Source organism: Manis pentadactyla, chromosome 17 (assembly GCF_030020395.1).
Source record: "Manis pentadactyla isolate mManPen7 chromosome 17, mManPen7.hap1, whole genome shotgun sequence".
Taxonomy (NCBI): Eukaryota; Metazoa; Chordata; class Mammalia; order Pholidota; family Manidae; genus Manis; species Manis pentadactyla.
Window position 1 is genome coordinate 44,543,851 of NC_080035.1, and position 14,405 is coordinate 44,558,255.

Genomic DNA, 14,405 nt, shown 5'->3' on the forward strand with positions numbered 1-14,405 from the left:
TTGCTTCTCTACCAAGGTTACCCGTACCTCTGCTCCTTTCAATGGTTTTGTTCAGGTTCCAGCCCGCAGGCAGAGCAGCAGCAGTGGCAGAAGCAGTAGCCTTAGGCTTGGGCTGTGGGCTGTGGTCGGCATGGCTAGCAGTGGTGGTGGCGCCTCCACAACCACACGAGTGTAGACACATGTCCCTCGGTGTGAGCGCCGCTTCTCCCCATCATTTTTTGTGGAAGGTCCTCCCAACAGTCGTACCCACTATGAAAGGTTTTGGGTTCACAGGAATCCTGCCAATACTACACCAATTGTAAGTCTGGGGAGAGGAAATCCCAGGGCAAAATACCTCTAAAAACCAAAATTAGTCAAAGGGAGAAATAAAGTTTAAAACCCATTCATTTCTCACAAACTGCAGTCCCAGGCCGTCTTTCTCCTCTGCTCCAGCAGCAACCACACTGGCCCTCCCCCTCACCCCTCAGGTACAGATAAGCCCTCTGTTACCCAGGTAATCACCCACTGATAGGGAGATGAACTTCTCCACCCCTGAGGAAAGATGCAAATGCACTAAAGCCATACTTCTTTCCACCTCTGAACGCCTATTGATATGCAGATATACTAAAGCCAGGCGAGATATTCTGGAAATGTTTCAATTTTACCCACAATAGGAAATTAGAAATTTCAGAAAGAACAGCAAAAAGAATAAACACAAAAAAGAATAAACAGAATAAACAGAATTATCAAAGAAATAATACATGGAAATATCGTCTTTGACTAGAACAGCCTCATTCTCATTAGTGAATGATGCCTGGAAAAACATACTCCAAGACACTTCATTGTAAAATGTTAGAACAGCTATTTTCAATGAGGAAAGAAAACCATTTTCAAAATAAATCAAATGAGGACAAAACGTCATTAGAATTCTCAAGTGCAACTTTGGATTATAGAAGAAAAATGACTAATTTCTTTAAATTTCTGAAAAAAATTATTTTGAAATTATTAAACTATTATTGTCCACTGAAAGTGTAATAAAAACATTTATAGAATGATGACAAAAAAGTAAAAATTGGCCACCTATCTCTTTTTCTAGGATGCTACTGGAACTTGAAATTCAACAAAGTAGGGAATTAATTTTTGTAAAGAGGGAGATATATGATCATGGAAGAAAAGAAAATCCTGTAAGGTAGATAGGAAGTCTCACTGTGAGATTCTACATACAGGGTAAACAAATCCAGCTTGGAGCCAGAGACAAGTATGCTGAAGAAGACAAGACTCCAGGATTAAAAACAATAACAACAGAAAAATCAGCAAAAATATTGGGAAAAAAGAAAAGGGAAACAGATATTGAAGATTTAGAACTATATTTGCTGACTCAGGAAAAAAACCAAAACTAAAAATGTATGAATAGACTGTATATAATAAAATAACCATCAAATATTTATTTTACCAAAGTTATAAAGAATTTCAAATAGCAAAATATTAAATTTCCACAAAGATGGTAAACAGATAAGGTAAAAATTTAGTCAAATCATGTCCATAAACAAATTATTTAGATATGTAGAAGCAAAATAGCAGAAATGGCTAAAAGAGTTGAATGCAAATGAATTTAAATTGTAGAAATATAGGACATTGGTATATTTCATTGTAATTAAAAAAATTTTAGATAGATGGCTTGATACAGTTTTGATAGAAATAAGATTAAGGAAAAAATATGTAGTCTTAAAACCATTGTCTGACAATTGTCTTTCATGACTCCTAAAAACATAAGCTGCTTTCTTCTTAAATAGTGCATCTTAAATACAGTGGGGATGACATACCTATTTAAAAGATATTTTGGGGGTGTTATTCTGCAAAGGATAAGGTCATTGATTATGTTAAATATTGGGTAGCTAGTTAGGGTAGAGAAAGAGCAGTCAGAGAGCCTAGTAATTGAGTTTTATTAAAAAGTGGATTTCCCTTGACTTTCTGCACTTTCATGCAGGTTTTAGAAAAGTTCATGGAAAAAATTGGTAGGAAGACAAATAGTGGTCAACTGAAATATATCCAGTTTAGTAACTAAATCCCTAAGGTATTATATCCTAATCAATAGATTAATATAGCAGTTAGAAATATGGTCACAGGTCAAATCTGCCTCCTATATTTTTGCAAATAAGGTTTTGTTGAATCAAAGCTGTGGTCATTTATTATGCATTGCCTCTGTCTGTCTTCATGATGCATGGGACAAGTTGACTACTTCATACAGATAATGTGCAACCCTCAGAATCTAAAATATTTACTGTTCTGTGCTTTACAAAGTCGACCAATTTCTAAACTGGCAGATCAATGATAACCTTTGTTTTAGTTTGCTGCATTTTCAGATCAATATGAAATATGTGTATGTGAAAAAGAGATAGCCATGATTATCCTAACATTTCAATCAAAGAACACGGTTAACTTGAATTTGTATTTCTGGTTATTGGAATTAATATTTCTTACTAAATCTCTAAAAACAAATTACAAAGTGAGATTTCTTTATTTATTGTTTATTTTTGAGAAGGGGGTGTTACATTTTGTTTTGTCTTTGTCTTGAGCTTATTTCTTCAGCAGAATGAAAAAATGTTAATATGTTAAACTTGAACCAAGAAAATCATCATTATTTCAAATTAGTCACCTTAAATACCTCCAAGTGGATCAAAAGATTGGTAATGTAGAGCCAATGGAAAGATAATTAGAGTGAATAGCTGTATATATTATTAGTGAAGACTAATTATAATTGTGTATAAAGTATTCCCAGTGACATTTTCTTGAGAATATTCTAGCTCTATGTATACAGCCAGCCAGCATATATGACAAATTAAAAATTCTAAATATAATAGTGGCCTTTAACTTCTTTAGGTTGCATGCTTGTTGGAAGTCTAAATTTTCCCATCCATAAGTAACTATATTGAAGTGTTCAGTTCACCTTCTTACTATCAAGGTAATGTGTACCCTGGTTTGGACAGCAAAATGTGTGTGTTCAGAAAAAAACATGTATGTACTTCATTTTAACTGGATGGCTGTTGACGTGGCTAGTCTTGTCAAATCTCTCAACTGCAGATAGAACCATCCCAGCTGATTCAGTGTTATCAAGAAGCAAAATTTTAGATGTACTTATTCTCAGTAAAAATGACAAACATTGCAATAATTAGCAAATTCAGTCCTCAAAATGTTTGCATTAAAATTCAAAATATTTCATAAAATTATCTATCTATTGGATCTCTTCTTTTTGTGTGGAAACACAATATAAATGAATGGATTTCTAGCAGCGATGACAGCCTGACGTTTTCTGAATAGAGATCCTGCTATGCCTGATATAGGACATGCCATAGGTAATATGGCCTTACTGAAATACAGTCATCCTGTCACCACAGTCTAGGACTTTGCATAACTAGGACTTTGCTTTTAGCTTCATTGTCATTTTCAGTCATCATGTTATTGTCTTCCACTGATCAATTAATTTTTCAAAAACATTTTAACCATACAGTTGGAACTAATTCAGTTCAGAGACACAGGGAAGTCAGAATACAAGGTGAGGAAGGAATTCATTAAACAAGATTAGTAGGGAATGGCTGTTGCCTTTCAGGCAGCAGAGAGCAAGGAAGAACAGGGGGGAAAGGAAAGTTCATTGAACTCCTGCTCAGCACTGGGCAGATCCCTTGCCAATTCCTGAAGCCTGAGTCACCTGGCATCCAGTGTCTGCTTGAGTCTGCCCAATGTGGGAACTAAGTCCCTACCACCCCAGGATTTGGAGGAGCCATAGAGCACTGGATGGAGTGAGATTACATTCTGAGAACTTCCCAAAGCAAATAAAGGAGATTTTCAGGCAGGCTACTAAGGAGCATGATCATATAGCTGCAATCCCGTCTAGATCACCAGGTGGCAGGAAATTTCAAGCTCAAATAAGAGCTCTCAGCAGCCTCTCCCCTACTTCTCTGAAGTAGGACAGAGACAGAGTGAAGACTTATGCTTAAGTCTGGAGAATAGAATGAAATAGCAAAGTAACAAATACGTTTACCACTGGAAGAGCACAGAGACAAAATGTAGAAAGTTGAGCAGAGATAAGTTTATTTAAGGCAAAAATGTACACACTTGAGAAAGGGGAGTGTGGTTAACCTTAGAGAGAAGGCACCTGTTAAGGGTTTTAGGGTTTGGGGTTTATAGGGTTTCTGTGTAGGGGTCAGCATAAGGCATGATGTATACAGGTGATTTACTGTTCTTTTGAAGTTTTGTCTTAAAAATAGGGTTATTTAGGTGATTGTGTTGATCCCGATTTCAGAATTCTTTATCACATAGATTTATTTACACCCCAGAGGTCTATCTCCTGTCCTGATTACAAAGTTACTTAATTAAAGGGTTGGAAGAAGAGGAAGAAGAGCATATAGATTAAAGAAAAAGCTGGGCTTTTTCTCAGGCTGCGTAGACTTTACAATGGCATGATCTAATTGGTACAATGAAGATGTGGGCTGCACTCTGGTACTTTTCTTTATCTGGGGAATATCCTGACATTCCAGGATGCCTTTGGCCTTTGAAACTTCAACTAATTAACTCATTAACTCAGTGAGTCCTTTCTAGCTCTCTGGTTTTATCTGGTTAACCCTCTAAGTCCCATTTAGTGGGCTCCACTAGCCTTTCTCTGCCTCCACCCACGCATATCTTGTCTCTCTACCTAACAGCACCAAACTTATATGTCTTTTTTAGAACTCAGAAAGCTAGTTATCTAAGACTGAAAAATCTGTGAGAATAAACTAATGTTGATGAATTTGTCCAAGTATTTTCTCTAATATTATTTTACTATGTAAAAGATGTTAAATTGTTGGCAAAGAAATTAAGAAGAGAAAAAGGAAAGGCTTTTTATTTTAAATATCCACTTAATTGAGAAAAGCCTGAAAAAGTACATATGAATATAAGAATTAGTGTGCAAAACTTGCATCCTGATATTATTCCAGGAGGGCAGATTTGGGGAAATGAATAAAAAGTTCAAAATAGTGAAATGTTTCACTTTTAATTTCCAATTGAATAGTAGATTTAATCCAAACCAAGAAATCAGAATTGGTGCTTAAGAACAAAAAATTAGTTATTACTCTCTAATATATCATTTGCATAATGTTTAAAGAGTAATGGATAATTGCTCCATTAAACCTTAAGATAATGCACTTAGTTCAAATTCTCTAAGTTACTAACAATTATTTGAAAAATGTGTATTCAGAAGAAATTTGTTCTATTTTCATTTTTTCACAAAAACAATCCAACCTGTATGTGTCTCCTGAAGGAAGATACACACTTTTTAGAATTTGGATGTGATTATTCTAATTTTTAAAAAAAGGTGAAATGAAAAAGATATGCTCATTCAAGGAAAAAATGGAAAAGAACATCGTTCTCTTACTTTTTGAAAATGTCATTGCATAAAGTATTCAGTTTAAATACATTGTATGTATTATAATTTTGATATTTATAAGACATATAAGTGCTACATTTGCCATAAAAACAAATTATTCTTTACATAAAATTTCCAAGAGTGTTCCGATAAGTGGCAAGCTTTTAGTCTTTGAAAAAAATGATCTTAAATTTATATTCATTTAGGAATATAGTTATTATATACTAGAAGAGATGTTTTTAACCTGCATTCTTTCTACTTAAATTTCACATGGCATCATCTTATAGAAATAAAACAGTGTTTTTTCAGGAAGTTATTGTGGTATTAATATCCACATCAAAGCCTGCTTCCCTAATTTTCTTTTTCTGATACAACACAGACTTGTTTTTGATAAAAAGTGGTGATCAAATGTTGAGGCTATAATAGTGTTATATTATCTCAGTCATCAGGAAGAAAAAAATCCTTTCAGAAATATAAATGAGACAGTATCACTTATATCCTGCCTAGATCCATTTTTTTGGAGAAAATTGTCCCACTGTATTTTTACAATGTAAAGCCTTGTGATGTAAAATTTCTCACTAACTTCCATATGTCTGAAAAATATCCTCTATTACAAGGATCTAGCTTCTCTAGAAGCATGAATAGCTAATAGCTAGGGTTATTGATTTTAAATCATAAATTTGCATTTTTTAAACTAACATATCAACAATGGCAAACAAATACAAATAGAATATAACCACGATAAAAATTTAAATGTATGTAAAGCTCTTCTAATTAAATTCGATCCACCAGCCATTCTCAAGCATGCAGAAAAATATACCCTTCCATAAAATGGCTATTAGTAACTGAATGTAGGATTCCGTAAATAATATGAATTGCTTCATAGGCTTATGTAACACATTTCCATGAGTTTAAGACCCTGTTGGAAGCATGGTACAGAAGACAACATGCTGTGCCTGGCCCTTCATATGTATATCATTTAAAATTCATTACAATAACCATCCTCCTGCGCTTGACATCCGGAACTGGTTTTGTCTACAATTCAAGCAGAGTATCGTAATCAGGTTATAATCATAATATTACATAAAGAAAACAAAAATGTCAGTAGTTGTTGCTAGAATGAATTACCTTTCAATCCAAAAAATACCTATTTTGAAGAGCACAAACTTGAAATATTTGACTTCTCTTGGCCACAAGAGTGCCCTAAACAAAATTGTTTTAAGTCAGTGTTTTCTGCTGTATATTTATCTGAAGCTTGGAAGAGATAAAATGAATTGAAAATATTTGTCCAGGTAGAATTCAATGTCAGCTCGGAGACGCTTTATAAAATATCTAACTTATTTGGGTTTTTGAACAGTCTTCCATGACCTCATTTCCCAGTCTGTGGTAAACCAGCATTTCCTATCTTTCAAAGTACAGTACTACTTTTCCTCATTTATTTCCATTTTACCATACTTTTTTTGGAAGAAATTATAATTTATCATTGGGAATTGACAATCACATTATGGGGGAAATGGATCTTCTCAAATCATCATTACAAGTTACCACCACAAATTCTCAATTACACTGAATAGTGGTTTGAACTGACACATGAATGAGTGTTCCCTTTTTATCTCTAAACCCCAAAATACAAACCTAAATTAGGTGCAACTTTAAAATAACCAGATTTCACTACCATCACAGACCAAGCATCCACCAAAACTATCTTTGTATTACCAAAAAATGAAGTGTATACACTTCATTGTTAGTTGTAAGAAATTGCTTTCTGAATTATTTAATAATACTCATTGGCTTATTATTGAAGAATAAAACTATAGTTTAAAATCCTCAATACAATTTATCTGTCAATTAATCATATTATTTATTCTATTTTATTAAATATCACAAGTATGATACTTTGTACTGTTCAAAAAAATGGAGACAATTTTTCAAATATTTAGTAATTAATTGCTAATGGGATATTAATTTTAAAAAACTTCTTCAGTCTAATCAAATTTTAATTACTTGCAAAATTTTACCACTTAAAATGAAATATATATATATATGTATATATATATACATATATATATATATATAAAATTTAGAGTAGCAATGTCACCATTTCATCAAAGGACATAAAAATGATATTTCATACTTTTTGTCTTTTCTCTTCTTATACTTCTATTTTTGCAATGTGTCTATTCTATTATCTATATACCAATTCAATTTACAAGTGAATGCAAAGATTTTTTTATTCTTGAAAAGCAAGTTTGCAGAAAATAGATATAATAATATAGAATATATAGAACATACATTATAAAACATCTTTTAAGTTTCTATATATGCATTTATTTGAATATTATCACTCATGAAATAGTTTGGTATCAGTTATTGGCCTTAATAATTAGATTACTCCTGTAATGAAAGTATGCTTTGAAAAATCATTTGAATGGTTAATTTTCTTTGTTTATGTTGATTAAAAATTATGAGAATATGTCCATATATATTAATTTTAAAACATTTTTAAAGCACATAGGTAAATATAATTTACCCTGTTGAAAAGTCAGTTTAAAAATGATAACTCTTGATATATGTAATCAGATTTAATAGTTTTGTAAAATTTTAAAGCATTCATGTTACAGAGACATATGGAACTATTGAAATAATGAGCTTTACAGTTACAATTTGTCTAACCATCTTCCAACCCAATTTGGTTTTATGGGGTTCATTCATTGAAGCCAATTTTTTTGCAAGCTATTCCCAAGAATTTTTATTAATTAAATTCCAAGACATTATTGTGCTAAAATTAGATAAATTACATGTGACATTAATCCTGAAGTCTCACTGTATGTGAAATGAGATCATATACTCTTTTGGGGATAACTGAATTTGCCATAAAATACTGAGTCTGAAAGTTCACATCAGTTCAGAGTCAATTGTCCATTCTTTCCCATGATGAGAGCTCATTTTGAATAATATACACTTCATTGTTAGTTGTAAGAAATTGCTTTCTGAATTATTTAATAATACTCATTGGCTTATTATTGAAGAATAAAACTATAGTTTAAAATCCTCAATACAATTTATCTGTCAATTAATCATATTATTTATTCTATTTTATTAAATATCACAAGTATGATACTTTGTCAAAACAAAGATTATTTTATTCTAAATTTAAATATTTGTAAGAACAAAAGAAAAAATACATATTTTGTGAGTACACATTTTCTTCATGGTTCATAGTCAAATTACATATGCGTGTGTTCTTTTATAACTACTGTAAACATTAAATCAAGTGTTCAAGGTGCATTTAGTGTAATAGCTAAATTTAAAGTTCTTTTTTCTAATACAGTTATAAAATTAAGTATTCATGCCCAGGGAAGAAAATATGCTAACTACTGTTTTTGAGTTGAACAAGTCAGCCTTCAAAAGAATACATGTACCTTTAGTAATGAAGATAATACATAATAGCAGCTAAATTCTGAAGGAAAAAGAGACAAAAACATCTAAACTGGATGACTTCAGCAATATTCTGCTGAGCCATCTTCCTTACTTTGTTGCATTTCAAGGAAATGAATGGAGAGAAGTTTGTTAACTGCAGGTGCAAAAAATGATGGAAAGATATAGTTGTAAACTCATTTGAAATACAGAACTTCCAAACAATATAAAACTGTTAGACAATGTCATGAGTGTTTCTGTTGGTGGTAACTGATTTTCTTGGCACTGGACATATAGAACGTGAAACTCTGGAAAAAGGGGAAATTGAGGAGAGACTTCTTTCATCAGGCAGTTGTTTGTCGTAGATGATCTCAGCATCCCTGCAACATTAATAACAGAAGTTTCTTATAGAATATAGTCAATGATAAATTTAGAATTAATTCATTTGTGTGCAATTCTAACATGGAGAATATTAAATCCCAAAGTTCAGGAGTGCAATCTAGAGTCATTAAAGGTTTCAAAACAGGAAGAAGGCATTTTCTTTCTGAGGTAGGCCTATCTGGTAAACCAAATCATATTCAGAAGGTCCTTTGTGAGCTATCAGTATGTGACTTTTTATTCTGGATTGAGATTTAAATCTAACCAATTATGTTAAAACATCTCCACCCACTGCTTGGAGCCTTGTAGAAACAGATTACATTGTATGGCATTCCATGTAAGGAATCATCACATAGCACGTACACTGAGGAGCTACTTAATTGTTTTTTCCACTGTCACCCTCATTCCACAGTGCCCATTTGAGCACCTTTTGTAACCCAGCACAGAGTCCATATATCCCATAAAGCCCTATATCTTTGCAAAACTGACTGTAGGCCATACTCTCTTAGCTGAGGACACTAAGACTCTGACACTGAGGAGAACATTTAATGGCTGATGATATGAAAGAAAAATGTCTGAGCTCCTTATTTGAATGGGGATAAATAAAACCAGCTCACACTTCCATCAGTCCCCTATAGGACATCACACAACATAACCCTTATTGTCCACACTGGTTCCAATGGTTGAATGTTCATAAAAAAACATCCAGAGAATCTCTTTAAACATGTATGCTTTCATCCCACACTCAAAGATTCTGTTTCAGGGGATGGGGATTTGCATTAGGGACCCAGAGTATTATATTCCATTTTAGAATGTAGAATATAAAATCTGCCTATAAAATGTATTTTTTGGGGAAAAGCCCACTACTTAGTGTATTCTAGTGCTAAATGCTTTAAATGTCATGTTTAATCTACTTAAAAATGTCTGTATCTTCACAATATCTGAACCTGAGATATGTTTAGTAATTCATAATTAAATTACCATATTAAGGAAAGATTGTTACATATATAGCTAATGGCAAGGTTAAGGGAAAACAAAAGTTCTTTGTGACAATTTAAGTTACACTTTGTAAAATACGGCTTGCTTTGTAAGTAGAGCATTCAACTCACAAAATACTACCTCCCTGGTATTTCCATGTAAATTCTAATTTCTAAATTTGACTTCAAGGAACCAACAAAGAGGCAAAGAGCCACAAATCAAGTGCAGCTTCATGAAGTAATAGATATAAGTACATTTAATCAGGAAATTCTTCAAAAACATTACTGTAAAAGTGATTCTTACCTTTGTGCAGAGATTTAGAATATCAACTGCTGCAGGGATATTCTTTTGCATGGTTTCAGGGGACTTTTTACAAAAATATTTTTCATTTACCTTTATTTATTAGGCACCATCTCATGGAAAAATGTGCATCTCCAGTTTAGTATAAGAAAAGATAACAGTGGTATCTCAATCATTTAATAAAAGAATAGAGTTCATCAAAGGATAATGTATAATCTATATCTAAAGATAACTTTACAGTAATATGTACCCAAGGTAATTGTTTCCAAAAATATTTTATTAGTTTCAAATTTCCACTTCTATCCCTTGTTTTTACATATTTAATGAACTGGAAGATAAACCAATTACATAGAGGGGGTTGGGTATGTTTTTTAAATGATTCGCTTATAAATGTCTACTTCCATCTTTCAAGCAGATTTTCCTCAAGCCTTAATGACTCAGGCATGCCAACATCACACCATCGCAGTAAGTAGGAAATCTCAGAAAGGCAGACATGAGAATGAGGACAAAGAAAGCATAGAGCTGGGGAAGAAATACTAACAAATACATATATGTATACATACACACAGACACACATATACACAGAGTTTTATATGATGAAAAAAGTCATATTTTGCATATGACTATAAACTTTTTTTCATGCCGAACAAACACTTATTTTTGTAGATGTCTTCATAAATGCTTAATAAGAATTTGGAAAAAAAATATTTTCAGATTGACCAGTTCAAAATTAATTGGGGCACAACTTGGTGAATTAATTCAAGAAGAGAAATTTATTGTAAATATTGTTAATAGGCATTTATGTATGTAATTAAAAAAACAGTGTGTGCACTATTACATGGTAATAAAAATAATTTTAAATTTAAAATAAAATTTAACCACAAATTACTAACCACTCTTAAGAGTTTGTCAATAGTTCTATAATTGTATGCACTGATGCTCATGTACAGACGTATCATATTCAATTATTAGCATGTGTATTAAGTTTACATAGCATTTTATGTTCCTAAGTTGTTTATTTTCCATGTTCAAATAATTTAAGTAATATGAAGTAAACTCTAAAAAATGGGTAAGAAGTTGAATCTGATTAGAGCTGACCTAAGGGAAAATTTGTTTGAGCTAGTCATATACTCATATACCTTTTGGGAACACTTAAATGCAACTTTGTGAATTTTAAGCATTTTTAAACATTGCTACCACTCATGGGAGTATGTTTAAATACTATTAAATATTTAAAATGCTGATGAATAATATTCTTGACTCTACATCTATGAACACATCCATATTCATTATGTTTCTTAAAATCAGTACAAAGGAACATCAATAGATAGTCCAAACTCCCAATATGCTACCTTAATTATTCATCATGGAGTTCTTGCTAAGTAGTTAGCAAGCCTGCTTGAACTGCATTTGTGTCTTTTAGTGAAGCAAATCTTGATGGAATTCAGTGTAAACTCTTCTAGCTTAACATTTTAAAATACTTACTTCATTTGGTTTTTTCATTGTAATTTAAACATTTATTCCTATAGATTTTTCTTTTGAAAGTAGTTGGACTCCTATATCTAGTACCTGCATAGTTCAGGGGTTCCCCAAGAACACTCTCACTTCAGACAAATACAAGTATGCAGTCCCCAAGATAACCCTCAAGTTTGATAGTTTTCTGGAAGGACTCACAGAACTTTTCAAAGCTTTTATACTTGTGGTGATGGTTTATTACAGTGAAGGGATACTAATTGAAATCAGCCAAAGGGAAAGGTGCATAGAAGGTCCAGAAGAGTTACAAGCGTAGGCTTGAGCTTCTAGTTCATGGAAGCTCCCTGTACAGTTATACAGACAGGGCTTGCCTCTCCCTGCAATGATGTGTGTTATACTGCCAACCAGCTGGGAGCATCTGCGTCTTGAGTCCAGAGTTTTTACTGGTGTTTAGTCACAAAGATACGGTAGACCACATGCATGACCGACCTTAGTTTCTAGCCCCACCACATAGTCCAAAGTCCCCACAATAAATCACATTGTTAGCATGGAAGATTCGTTTGTTGCAGGGCTCTAAGGTAAACAGACACTCATCAGGCAGGACATTCCACTGCTTAGAGATCACCTCCTAGGAGCTAAGGGAAAAGGCTAGGCTCTAGGTCAAGTTTAATTCTTTACTGTACAAAACCTTAAACTTTATTGAGTTTTATATGTGTATGTATAGCTTAGAGAGCAATATGAACAAAAATATACTTACAAGTTTTTATTAAGGCCAAAAACATTACTATTTTTCTCTAGCAGTGCTAGGAAAATTTAATTTATAATTTCACCAATATAATATTTATTTTGTTTCTTCCTCATCAGTTTTTGAATAAAGTAGGTAATTATAATTACAAAATTCTTGGACTAGTACACATCAGATTCCTATGTTCTATCACATAAAATTTTACTCTGACCTCCTAGCAATTTAAATAAATGACATAAAGAATAGTAAAATAAGAAAATACAATTTTAATTTTAAAATTAAGCTGTAAGAATTAACGGATTGAAGTCTTAGTCCGAATTTGTGACTAATTTGTTATATGATTTAAGCAAATAGCTTAACCTTTCTAGAACTCAGTTTGCTTCTCTGCAATTAGTGATGAGATTAAACTAGACTTATTTTAAATCCCTTTACTTCCTTCAAAATTCTGCATATTTGTACTTCTACAAAAGAATAACAAGAGGTCTGTATAAGATTTAACCCAGAAAATGAAAAAATAAAGCCATTAAAAGCAACATTATTCATGTATTCAAAGGACCCAGAGAAAGAGGAATTTGAATCATTTTTATATTCTTATGATTGTTGGATTGATTTTTCTTAAAAGCTCTCCCTGGTATGTCCCAGAGAAATTAAAACACACACATTTAAGACAAATTCTAATCAAATCAGATAATGAATAAACTTATTTAAGTGCTCAGGATCAAAATATAGCCTTTTTTTCAATATCCTTGAAAGCTGTGATTTTTGCCTTATTTTTATGTTATTTATGCAGTTTTCAACCTCATATATAGCTAAGGTGAAAAAGCTGGAATAGTGTAGAACAAACATACTCATTCTTCTATTATTCAAATGAACCTTCTCCGAAGTTTAGATATGTTCCTGAAATATCAATCATAAGATAAATAATATTCAAAGGTAGTTATATAATGTGTGCTAATTCTCCATTCTTAATATATTTTATGTTCTGTCTACAATAAGGTTTTTTCTGATTATACTTGACATGGCATATTTACCCTGGCAAGGATTTCTCAAGTAAAATATTTATTTCTGCTAAGAAAATGTTTTATTTGGCTATTTCCTAATGGCCCCAATGTTTGTTTCAGTAGCAAACATTTGTTTTTCCAGAACATGTTTCCAAAATGGACTATTACTTTCAAGGGTTTTGGCAACAGTGTAGTATGGGCAGTAGGTTAAGCCAACTGTCTTTCCATCTGCTGCTCCTGCTTCCCTGCAACTTTTCTCCGATTAGCCAGACACACTTTAGAGATCCCAGTGGCTTCCTGGAAAAAAGCAGAAACATTTGTTCCACTAAGGTAAATCGAATATTTACAGCAATCTACACTTAGTGCAAACTTATGAAGAGGTGTTTCACATAATATTTTCTTTCTAAGTGAGTATGCAGCCTTAAAAAATAATGTATTAGAACAGAAATTATATAATTAAAAAGAAAATTAGCTCTACATATATCTAATGCTAAATTAGCAATACATAATTTGAACACCAAGAACATAGTAAAAATCCAGAGTAGTTTGTATTTGCTAATGAAATAAATTTGGATATTCACAAATATAAATAGTTACTCTAAACATTTTTCAAAATCAAAGAATAGGAAAAAAAGCATGTTATTTCTAAGATTACTTCAATTTTCAAGCATTTCTGAAGTAACAACTGATGGAATTTTAAATTGTATATTCCTGAAAAATTTATTATATTACATAA

The 14,405-nt window shown here is 32.3% G+C and overlaps 1 long non-coding RNA gene across 1 annotated transcript in view; it reads right to left on the bottom strand.

Moving 5' to 3' along the window:
• Positions 1-7,907: 7,907 nt before the first annotated feature.
• The window catches only part of LOC130681401 (uncharacterized), a 72,116-nt gene continuing 65,618 nt past the window's right edge, over positions 7,908-14,405 (bottom strand). The window contains exons 2-3 of the long non-coding RNA XR_008994527.1: positions 13,838-13,966; positions 7,908-9,174 (exon numbers count right to left, since the gene is read on the bottom strand). This is a non-coding gene — a long non-coding RNA (uncharacterized LOC130681401). The remainder of the gene's footprint in view (positions 9,175-13,837; positions 13,967-14,405) is intronic.